This window comes from Artibeus jamaicensis, unplaced genomic scaffold (genome assembly GCF_021234435.1).
Source record: "Artibeus jamaicensis isolate MK-2021 breed Jamaican fruit bat unplaced genomic scaffold, CSHL_Jam_final scaffold_833, whole genome shotgun sequence".
In the NCBI taxonomy this organism is placed as follows: domain Eukaryota; kingdom Metazoa; phylum Chordata; class Mammalia; order Chiroptera; family Phyllostomidae; genus Artibeus; species Artibeus jamaicensis.
Genome location: NW_026522056.1, coordinates 26,128,941 through 26,142,205, shown reverse-complemented (window position 1 = coordinate 26,142,205; position 13,265 = coordinate 26,128,941).

Sequence of the window (13,265 nt, the reverse complement as noted above, 5' to 3'; positions counted from 1 at the left end):
GAATAGGTGTAGGTATAGATGGAAATAAAGATAAACACTGAGATGAAAAACAATATTCATTAATTATTCTATAAGAGAAATTTATGAGAATGGGGAAAAAACATGAATAGCTGAGTGTATCCCGCTGGCTCTGTCTTGTTTTTTAGGGCTAGTGAGTACTTTTTCTTCCTCCAAATCTCATTTTAAAGATGATCTTTAACTAGGAAGAAGGCTCTGAAGTGACCTCTCTTTTTTTTCATTCTTTTTTGATGCAGACAAGAAGGGAACCACAAGGATGGAAGGAGAACCATCACTGGTCTGGTTATGGAAGCTCACAGATGAGGTATGGCTTTGGGAACAGGTGACCATATCCAAAGATTCCCGAAGTGTTGGTTTAATGAGCTCATGCAATGCTTCTCTCCTTTCTGCAACCGCGTGGGCCCACTTAATTAAACAGTCAATAAAAATCCAAGTAGGGTAACAGTACTCAACTTTGATTTCTACTAATAACAGGTAATGGACCGTGTTGGTCTATGATTTGTCAGGGGTCAGTGAGGAAATAGGAGAAGAAAAGAGACGAGTCTCTAAGAATGAGAATTGAAAATCTCCTAATGGCAACTTTCAGGTTTCCTTATGTAATCAAGATTTAATTTCTGTAAAACTACTCATTTTTATATGCCAGATTCATGAAGGGGCTCTGTTCTTCCCACCATCTATTAGCGGTGTAATCTGGCACCCCATTGGCCATATCAGACAGATGGGGAAAGCGGTAGATGACTACTCTGGCACGAATTTACATGTGTCAATAGTCTCGGCAAAGGAAGAGGAAAGAGGAAAATAACAGCAAAGAGGTGTGAAGAGTAGGTGTTTCTTCACACACGATTCCTCTGCTATCTGCTACCAGGCCAGAACGTTAAGGTGGAAAACATGATTTCCAATGAAAGTGGGCTAAGATGTATTTTATGTGTCATAATAATGTTCTCTGTCTCACTTATTTGTGAAATATCATGTCTGAAGGAAAAACATGAAAGGATACAGCATGACAAGAATAATGATGAATAAGCTTAAAATGTCAGTGAAAGAAGCCAATATAAACTTCTATTAACAGTTTTAATGTCACGAAGGTTCCATAACAAAATCAAGTACTGCTGTGAATGCCTGTAATTTATTTTTTCAGGAATTTATGACAAGTGGGCGTACATACATAACAAAGGGGATGATAGAATAATGCTTATTATTAAAGAGTACATTTTGTTAAGGGGAACAATAGATTACTTTAACAAACTGACCATGAAAAACACTTATTTTACTTCCAGAAAAGGCTTGTTCACCACTGTTTTATTCTTGGTGAAATTACCATAGGAAATGGTAATCCACAGGCACACATACTCTAGAACATATACTGAGAGAGCACAAAGGCAGAGAGGGAGGAGAGAAAAGCTATACAGGAAATCCACACCCCTCCTATCATCTGCCTCCTCAACTGCTTGGTGCTACGCAGCTCACACCTACCCCTCGTTTAAGGAGGAGGGCAAAGACTCAGACTGGCTAAGCAAACCACTTCCCTAAGTTCTATTTTAGGTTCACTAAGCCCTCTTTCTAATGGAGGGAACTCTCCTAACAACATCTTTCTCACGTAGCTCAGTTCGTTTAGGCAATTTCAACATGAGTATTGGAGAACTGCAAAACACGAATTCCCGGGCTTCGCTTCTTGCTTTGCTAAGAAAAGGCACTTGTTTACTCACCTCTCCAGCTCTCTAGCTACTTGATAGCTGGCCTCCCTTTTCCAGGTGAGGTAGAGTGTGATAGCGATACATTGCTTGAGATTAAATTGATCTGTTATACCATTGGTTGTCAAGTTTTATCTAGGACTTTGCTAAAAATACGAATACTTGGATTCCTTACCCAGAGATAGTGATTCAGATTTGTGATCTGGTCAAGAAGTCTGCAATAGTAACAAATTCCCCACAGGATTTTAGTGCAAATAACCCCAGTTTCATCCTCCAGGAAATACTGTCTCCAGAAGAGATTGAGTTTAAATGACATCATCCATTGTAGCAACAACTCCTTTGCTCTTGTTTGGGAATATTTTGCTCGAGATAGACAGAGGGGGGAGTAAAGGAGGAAAAAAGTATATCCATATGTGTATAAGTATAATATTCAGATGAAGTTACCTTTCACCACGAAGGATTAAAGCCAAGATAATAACAATAGTGCATATAGGGGAAATTTAACTTAATTTTGGTAGCTACACCTGCTGTGCCTGCAAGTATAATTTAATTACAATGAAAAATGTGCTATTTGGGGAGTATGGTTTTGAGCCTTCTATCTAATTACTAGCCATAAGTACATGACCTCATGCTGCTGCTAAACAACTAAAAATAACGCAAAATATATTCCCTTCAATGTTCCCGACAAAATCAGTGCAGTTCACCAATTATAAGTGTTCACAATCCCATTTCCATGGGCACTAATATATGAGTGTTAAGATATAGAACCTCAGAAAAATAGAAATGACACTATTACATTTTCGTATTAGCAACAAAAGGTTATTAAAGTGTTATTTCAGAAAAGATTTCTCATCTTTCATGAAATTGTTTCAAGTAAATTGGCACTTCAAAATAAAAAATAAGCCATATGAAAATAAATGATAAATGTCGAGAAAGAGTGCTGTTTTCATCAGAGTTTGAAATTTTATTGGTTTGTTTGTTCTCACAGAGATAATAATTGGCACTTTAAACTCAAATGCAGTTTGCTTGGAGGTGATCAATGTATTTGTTAAAGGTGGCATCATATTCCCAATGTAGCGGGTTACACAACAACTCATGCAATGCCTTCTCTGGAGAATCCACTACCAGGTGACAAGTGTTGGGACATTCTGCACAAGAAATGACTTACATGTGCCAGCTTCATGTGAACTGGTGCAGGAAGGCATTTGAATGAGGTTATTCCATGGCCAGAGGTGATGCTGTGGAACTGAGATGCACCGGCCGGGAAGGGATGATGGAGAGGAGTGATCTGCTCCAGCTGTGGCCCATGGGCTGGCCAGCCAGGTGATCTGGTTTGTGCAGGTCAGCATCTCCCTGGCCCACGTCTTTGGCAGTGAAGTGGAGTTAACATTGTGCTCTTTACAGTCTCATCAGAAGTAATGCACAGAGTGGACAATGAACTGGATTTTTGGATTATATAATACATTATAGAATAGCAGCTGTCATTGTTTACATCGGAATGATCAGATGTGTTGGGCAGAATTATGCATAATTCTCCTAAATGATATCAGAAATAGAAGGGTTATTTGGATATAAAATATTAAAACATTTACTTGTATTATGAAGAAATAAGTACATTTGAACAATAAGTAATTATAAACAAAACAAAAAATAAGTACATTCTAATTGTTTATTATCCACTGTGCCCATAAAATAAATAAATATATTACAGTGAAAATCTATTGGTTCACAAAGCTGTTTAGAAAGGAAACACATAATACTCTTAGGAAGCACTGGTGATAGAATTGTTAAGATATAAAACGTCTCAGTATTGCTTTTGGCCAGTGAAGTCTGTGCTCTCTCTCTCTGTCTGTATTCCTTCTTTTTCTTTCTCTTTTCTTCTTACTTTTTCCCTATCTTTTTTTCTATTTCTCTCTCTTTATATGTATCCATTTATTTTCCTCTCCCTTCACAGTGTATTTAAAAATATATTCTTTTCTTATATCTGTTTTTTTATGAACTGTTCAAGTGGCCATTAATTCAAGCATAGATTAGGTATGAATTCTGCCCTCCTTATCAAAAGAGAAACTATTTTTCCTCAGTATCAATATCTATGGATATATACAGTATACTGTAGATTGTACTGTTTAATGCATTATATATATGTATACACACACACATATATATACATATACATACACACACACACACACACACACACATATATATATATAACTGAAATCATACACCAGGAATATGAGTTTGACAAGAGAAATACAGGAATACAAAAAATTGGTGTTTGTCACAAAAATAAAATTCATATGTAACTATAGAGACAGAAAAGGCCCAGTGGCTTGGCAGAGGTTTTTGAAATAGGAATGGATAGGTGGAGAATGGAAAATTTTTAGAACAGTGAAAATACTCTGTACAATATTATAATGGCTGATGCATTTCATTATACTTTTTTCCAAACCCAGAGCATGTACAATACCAAGAGAGAATCTAATGTAAGCCATGTTTTATGATGTGTCAATAAGTTATACCATATGTAATAAATTCCCCACTCTGGTGGGGAATTTTGATAGTGGGGTAAGCTCTGAATATGAGGAGCCATAGGGCATATGGGCAATTCCTTTGCCTTTTGTTTTTTTTGCTGTGAATTTAAACTACTCTGAAATATAAAGTATTTAAAAATGATAGCCCACAGAGAAGAAAAACACGCTAAGAGTTACAATCTACGGATTAAAATGAAGAAAACAGTAAATAGCCTGGGAATATGAGGGAAGAAAGCTCTGCATCTTTCAGAAGGAGTTGGGGTACCAGTCCGTGGCAGAAAAAAATAAAATCTTTGGGTGAAATCTGGGCAGTAGTTTATAAGGAAGGCTCACAGCTGCAGCGCACCCCAAGCACGGAAATGGGGTGTTACAATGTGGGGTTCTGAGAGATCGCCCTGTGGCTGGGGTGAAGGGCAGGTCAGTGACCCCAGAACTTGACCCAGAAAAAGGGGGATAATCTGGAACTGAGACTGGAAACATCAGCGAGGCCATAAACAACACAAAGTCTGGATTTTGTTTCCAAAATAAATGAAGAGTCCCTGCAGAAAAAAGGAGTAAAGTAATCTACAGTTTGTTATAGACAGCTCCTTGCCATTTATTGGAAGGGTCCGTGAATTGGGAGCGCAGCCAATTAGAGGCAGGGGCAGGGAGAATGGGATGTGGGTTGCAATGGAGTCGTTTGCACAAAAGGATTTGATTCTAAATTTACAATGGAAGGTATGAATGAAATATAGTCAATATTTCCCAGAATGATTAGTTAGAAATATGACATGTTAGAAACTAAAAATACTATCTCTCTTTAAATGCAAAATGAAAGCTCCTCCTGGTTGGAATTTCATTTATTTTATTCATCACTGCATTTCTGGAGGCTGTCATGACTCACCGTCACACACTGGGTGAGCGTACATGGAATGGTTAAGTTAGTTCACAGTAGCCACGTTGTCTCCCTGTGCTGGTTAAGAGAGGGGTTATTCTCCTGTTTGTGGTTCTGCTTAGTGTCAGATGTAAGCAGCTAGCCTACTGTTAGGGTCTTACAGTATGAAAGATGCGTATTGTTATAGTGCAGGAAGATGTTCAGTGAAGAAACTTCTACACAGTGGGAGGTGTTTGGGACCTAAAATGGAAAGGAAAACCGACTCCGGACCCTGTCATGTTCACCCGGAGAGCAATGACTGCATAACTGCCATGTGTCTCGTTCCTTCTTTCTCATTTGCCTTCCTTCCCAATCTCTGCTTCTCTTTCCATGTAGGAATTCGTGTTCACTCAGTGTGCATCTTATAGGAATCCACTGTTTTTACAGAGAAAAGAGAAAAGATCACACTCCTGGGAACATCTAGAGATTGAGTGGACACACCAGCACAGTCATTGATTTAAATGAAGGATCTGGAGACCGGGAAGTCACAGCTATTTGTGGAATGGGACTGTTCTTAGCCCAAGGTGCCATTCATAAGGACAGAAACATACAGAGAAAGGGGCTTGCCTTGAGCAAAGGATTGTAATTGCAGCCTACATCTAATGATTCTAAGGTGAGTATATTGTTTTTCAATCAAATTTCTATGCAAAAAAATTAACGCAAGAAAGAGAGATAAACTATAGGTGAAATAAATTGAATGTATTTTTTCAGAAATAAAAATTAGTAAATTGAAAGGTGAGAGAGACACAGGGGCATTGTGAAGATACCTGGAAAGGATAAAGAAAATGATGATATAAAATAAATGCAACCAGATCGTAGGACTTTTGAAGGGAAAATATCACAAATGTACTAAATAGATGAGATGCTAATTAAACAAATATAGTAATAAATTATCCAGAATTTTAAATAAGATTAAATTTCCATCTAAAAGACTCACACAATGTCAAAGTTGAGGATTTAAGGCAAGCAGCACCACCAGACACATAATAGTTGAGGTGAAGGGCATTACCACATGTATAGAGATTCCAGAGAAAAATAACTACTCACTGAAAAAGTTGCACAATTTTGGTCAACATCACACCACTCAACAGCAACACCTGATTAAACAAGTCAAAACTAAACAAATAAAATATCCTAATATATAAAATAATTTTTCAGAATCACAAACAAAAATATGGGAAATTAGTAAAGAATATAACTGACAGTTCACAAAAATGGCCTTCAACACAACTTCATACATAAGAATTCAATAACAAATTCACTAATATAACCACATATCCTAAGAATTAATATAAGTAACTTTAAAACACAGCACTATGATAGTTCACTCTCAATGAGATATTTACTCCAAGGACAAAGGTAACTGCAAAGAAATCTTGAAATCGATTTGGTGTATTTATCATGAGTAGTGGTATTGGTATGGGAATTCAACAATTTTCTTTTTTGTTATAGGATAGATCAAAGGAACAAATGCATTGTCATTGTTGGGGACCATAATGATCACTGTAGGAATCTGATAGAGTAGAAATAAAATGAGCCCTAAATGGAGCTATTTGTGAGTATTTATCAAATGATAAGACATACTTTAATGATACAAGGGCTGAGTTATTCAATAGATGGTAATGGAACATGTAACAAGCTCCTTTCATAGTGTCGGGTCACTAATTTAATCTTCACACCAAAATGCAGTACATATGGATTAGCTCGTAAATGTAAGTACTAAGAAAATATTTGGGTTTATTTTTAATCATTGGGTTGAGTAGGCATCGTAAGTAAGAGTGAAATCCAAGAAGCAATAAGGAATGCACTAAAAATGTGATTAAGTAAAAGAAAATGTTTAAAAATCCAGTGTGGCAAAGACATCATAAACACTAAAAAAAATAAAAAATCTACATGAAGAACATTTAAACATTTATCAAAAGCATTAGTCTAAGTTCCTTAGCATGCCACAAACTCACAAATTAATTAAAAACTATAAAACCTACAAAAAGAAAAATGGACAAATTAAGCAAATACGGTAAATAAAAAGTGAATAGCAAGTTAAAATTTACACCCACATTCATTCCTAATAAGTGTGACTCAAATACCAATGACACAGTATTTTTCTGCATTGGACTGGCAACTAGTCAAACCTTTAAACACTTTGGATCTTGACAACTGACTGGGGAATTCACTGTTGCCCCCACTGTTTGTGCAGAGCTGACATTCTGGTAGAGCACGTGGTGTGACCACCTGCTCTGATGGTTGCCAGCGCCTCTTCTGATTGGACAGGGCCTGTGTTCTAGCCATTGGAGACTATTTGTAACACCTCCCTTGTGTGAACGGTAGTATATCTTGGTGCGCCCTTTGGTAGCGCTCAGTATTGTGTACCCAGGCTTTCAAAGATGGATGCTCATTAGTCCCACAATGACACTGAAAGGAATTCAACACCACCTGTGATAGGCAAAAAGTGTGTACACCTTAAGGGTTATTACAGCATCATTTGTGACAGGATGATTGTGGTAAAACACTTGCTCATCTCTCGGTGGAGGATCTTGTTCCTCCTATTTCCTCCTTTGTAAAGGAGCTTCCCTGGCTAGCACTCGGGGGATCTATATGTGTGCTCACGTTCTCTGCTCTCATCTGATTGGCAGCTTTGAGATGAAGAAGTGGCCAAGATTTATCGATTGTATCCATCTACCATTTTATGTGGGATCACCTCTAGGGAAAGCAAACCAAGCCAAACACTCTCAACTACTCCTGAATGGTCTAAAGGGCTAAATGGCAAAAGACTCTGCCCCTGGGAACTGGGACCTATTCAGGTGACTCTTATTCTGACACCAAGGTTTTAAAATACGAGAGTATTCTATACCTAATCCAAATTTTCATGTGCCAGGTTTCATTAGTATCAATGATATTCTTATTCTTCATTTACTTACCTTTTTAGTCTTATCAATTGATGTTAAATAGGCTAAAGAAGGAGGAGTATCTTTATTGTGTTTGCAACAAATTTGCCATGTTTAACAGAATGCTGTAAGCAATGTCGTTAGCTACAGAAGTGGATAAAAACTAGTACCTACCTCAGAGTCTGCTGAACCCAATATATATACACTTAAGAGATTCAGGTGGTTCCATGGGCCTCTTGGCTTCAGCTACTTCTTTTAAAAGACACCCAGCTATCAAGGGTGTTACCCCATCTTCCAAGGATGACCAGATGTCTCAATTTGACCAAGACAACATAGCTTATGCCTGTGTCCTTAGTATAATTATTGTATAGTGTTCGATATTATACAAGTATTTTATTGAATACTATGCATATACTAAACAATAATTGTATTGAATACTATACAATATACAACAGTATAGTATACAATATACTATTATAATTGATAGTAACCACTTTCAGTATAAGAACTGACTGCATGCAGAAGGTTGATTTTATGATTCCCTGTGTAACAGCGCTATTTCAGGTTTCCCCCTGTGGAAACCAATGGGGCCCGACTCTGGCCGCACCTCTTTCATGGGCCCTCGGATTCCAGTCCAGGCAGTAGCAGCACTTAAGTCCAATAGTGCTGACATTTCCACAACACAGAGCTTCAGAAACATTTCCCCAGAGCCTGACTGTCAGGGCCTTATAATTAATTCAATACAGAAGACAAAGAAAGTTAATGCATGATGTAGTAAACTTTGTCAGTAGGAGGAAAGAGATGAAGAATTCAGAAGTTGCATTCATATAGCTCTTTCCCCGTCTGCTCATTATAGGCTATGGAAGTCTCATAAGAGTTTCATAAGGCCCCTCTATGAACTAAAAAAAAAAACTGTACTGTTGAAAGGCTGTGACCTGTGTACTAGGGCACCTCCTTGTGTTTACTTTCCCTCCCTCCATGACATACTCTCTTTTTCCTTTGTTGTCCTGGGATGCTATTCAAAGACATAAAACATGGATATGTCTGTTGCTCTGGTTTCCAGGGAACCCAAAGTAAGGCAGCACCAAGAATGACCCTGAAAACAAAACCCTCCTGCTGGGCCTTTGGATTGGCTGTGTCACCTGGCTGGAGTCAATAAGGACCCTCCTTCTTGTTAAAGTGGGGCACCATGGCATGCCATAAAATAACCCCTAATGACAGCTTTCAACATTTTGAATTGGCGTCAGACACAGATAAAGGTCAAGGCATTGAAAGGACAGTAGGTGCTCCATTTGGTGATTTAGGAGTTAAGGCGCTGGGAAGGATGTGAGGTAGGTGACTCTTTTTAGGGCATTGTAGGCTTTACGAAAACAACAGGCTCATGGTACTTTCAACGTGGACCTTGAGGCTGAATTAGTTATACAAGTAAAGAACATTTCACAGCAATAATGGGACGATTCTATATGAATATATTGCAGTACTAAAGGTGTAAGAAACCAGAACTTAACCTCAATATACCCTAAACAAAAATGACAAGAACCACCTGGAGAAGAATTCACTACAGGGGGGGGTGTAATTGTTCTGTGTATCTGAATTGAACAGAAGAGGAGATACCTGAGCCCCACGTTTTAGCAGCATCGCTCAACAAGCTAAGAGCTGGAAGCAACATCAATGGGTGAAGGGCTAAACAAAATGTGGTACCTGCCACAAGGGGATTTTATTCAGCCTGAAAAAAGGGAACTGTCACATCTTAAAATGTGGACAAACTTGAGGACATTACATGGAGTGAAATAAACCAGTTGCAAAGGGGCAAATATGGTAAGAGACTTCTTTTACATGAGGTGTCTACAGTAGTCAAACTCATGGAAACAGAGAGTAGACTCCGGGATACAGGGTCAGTTGGGGGAGGGGGTGGAGAAGAGGAGGGAACAGGATGCTGTTTGGTGAGTACAGAGTTTTGATTTTGCAAAATGGAAAAGCTCTGGAGACTTGCTGCACAGTAAGTGAAAATATACAAGGCTACCGTACACCAAAAAAATGCTTAACATGATGATATCATTTCAAAGGACTAAAACTCTTCAAATTTTACTTTGATCATATGGATGGAATTAAACTAGATAACTAAAAATAATGACAACAGCAAATCCCCAAATCCCCAATCTGCCTGGGTAATAAGCATAGCTAAATATTAAATACATCAAAAACAGTATAAAAACAAGTGTTAGGAAATGTTTTAACTTAATTAAAATAAAAACTTGACATCTGAAGTTTTTTAGTAAGCACAGAGTACAAGCTTTACATGAACTTGAATGAGACAAAGATTTATCAAACAGAACAAAAGAGCAACAATAATGAAATGCCTTCTATGATGCAAATAAAAAATGTACTATGTTAAGATTAAATTTTTATATTTATAAAATAAATTGCCATGAAAATAAAAAGGCAACCCAGAGACTAGGGAAGATGTTTCTAATACTTGATATGTGGAGTTATTATATTCAGAATGTAAACTATTAAAAATAAAAATAAATTGACAAAAACTGAATAGAAATATGAGAAAATAATTTCTCACAAGAACAGCTAAAATGAAAGGAACAGCAACAGTCCCGCTTTGGAGATTATGGGGACACAACCAAACTTCTATATGCTGCTGATGGAAGTGAAAAGTGACAGAAATAACTTCTGAAAATTATTTAGCAATAGCTTTGCAGTTAAATATGAGCATGCCCTGTATTCTGAGAATTCCTTCCACAGGTATGCAACCAAAATAAATGAACATGCGTTCACCAGAAAGCATGACCACAGTTATTTATACCCACAGCGTTTACAAGAACCCAAACCTTCCCCCTGGGCAGCAATAGGCTTGATGCACCCACGGTGTATTCATACGCGGTGATCATACATGGCATTGACTATGAAGAAACTAAAACCCATTCGATGAAAGGAATGATTTTTACAAACTTAAATTCTGAGAAAAGAAGCCATACCCCCCCCAAAAAAAGACAGACAAATGATTCCACTCCCATGAAATTTTAAAAAAGCAAAAATAAAACAAAGAAATGCTGCACTAGTCTCAGATGCTGAGGTGGTTACCCGCGGTGAGAAGTGACACCAAGGAATATACACCGGACATCAGGCAGCTGATCGTAAGTGCTCTGGTTCTTAATCAGTTTCAGTCACGTGACTGCGATTCAACGTTGGGAACTCCTTCAGCTAAATGCCTGTGGCACGTTATTATGTATGCATACTTCCTGTAAGAAAACAATGTACGAGAAACATTGCTTTTGTTTAGTTCATTGGTTTTATTTCTAGATGCATTTAATGATTGTAAGATTATTCTAATAAATATGACTATTTTAAATTTATGATTTCATATAGGTTCAAATTTACTTATCAGTGACAAACTTCCCCTAAAAAAACTTTAGATAGCTTTAACTGTAATTGATCGAAAAATTATAGGTCAATTATAGGTTGCCATAGCATGGACTTATCAGTGGTAGATTTTAGGGCTTATAAATAAGCTTAAGGAATAATGGGCCATTAGGACATAGTAGTTTTGGGACCTAACCTGAGCCCTGAAGAAAATTTCTGGGCCAAAGGCAGCCTCGTGCCTTCAGGCACCCAGGGGTGTTGTTACCTGGTGATATTACCTGCCACTCTCCACCACGGATCCTAGAAACATTTGGTACAGTCCGTATAGACATTTTAAACATACTTCTCTGGCCACAAAATAAAGCTGATTCATGTTAGAAGAGTTTCATAATTCAAAATAGGTTGATATTGTATAACTCATTATAATGTAATAGAAAGTTTTTATTCAAAATAAAAAACAAACACAAGAACTCTTCTTTTTTAAAAAGGAAAATAATAAGAATATAAGAATCTACCCTTCGTTAAATATTTCTAAATAATATGAAAAATGTAGCTGTTTATAAAAATTACTCCTTGTAATTGCTGATCCTCATTCTCCCATTTTGTCTTATTAAAAAATATACAGAATGCTTGCCTCCTCAAATAATTATAAAGTTTTATTTCACCCTTACTCTTTCAAAGTCTAATTACAAGCTAACAAAATTAAAAGACAATTGAATTTAGCTGCCGTGTGTCACTCTACACACTTGTAGCTTATCGTTCTTAGTTGATGAATATTGTAAAGAAAAAAGATTTTTATATGATGTTATAATAGTATGAAGTATAACACAGACATTATTTATTATTAAATAAGTCATTTAACACTCATTTCTTATTTTATGAATAGTTTCAAGATAAAATAACCACCTATTTGTCAAGATTAATAATCACCTAATAAGAAAAGTTTTTTCCCTATGGTCATCTCAAAATTCTGTTTTTTTAGCATTTCATCTTGCACTGTATTTTATTCATTTTTGCATTTTCAAGCAGAGTTACTATGATTTAAATTGCTGAGAACACATTTAAACCCAGCCTCTGTGCGGTAGAACTGATGTAGAATCCAGTTCACTGTCTTATCTAACGTTCTTTCCACTGGAATTCCCTGTCTCCATTAGAGAAATTCAGCGTACATGAAAGAAAAATATTGACACTCTAATCAAATGCCCTACACAAGCAAAATTTTTCAATTAGTGTTGAATCTTACATCAACCAACCATTACACCTGTTCAATGCTAGTGACACCCCTACTGTTATAGACTATAGCGTTGACTGAAAAATTGTTCCATTATTTTAGAAACTACTCTCAGTTTCAATTCAACTTATAGCAAAACAAAAGATAAGTTTATCAGTAAATTGAAACACAATGGGAACAAAATTGTCAATTTTATGTGTAAGAAATCTCAAGCTCTCAGCTTACTACTTACGAACAACCATAAACAAGACATAGAACAGACATCATCATCGCCAGACAGAATGTGAATAAATTAGATATAGAGGAAAATAGGAAATTTGATCTGAGGAGAGAGATTGAATGGAAGCACACACTTACTCACACATGAACATACACACACACACACACCCATATACATAAACACAAAACTATCTAATAGCTCTCAGTATGAACATATTTTACAAAGTAGAAATAAAAATGTATTTTTCCATAAGATATCATGTTGCCATAATATCCAAGATATTAAAAATAAGGTAAATAGGTAACAGAATAATTGCAAACTATCCCTCTGGAAGTTAAAATAACAGAACATTAAAACAAGCAAGAAAGTCAACAAAGAATCATCAGAAGATGGAGAATAGC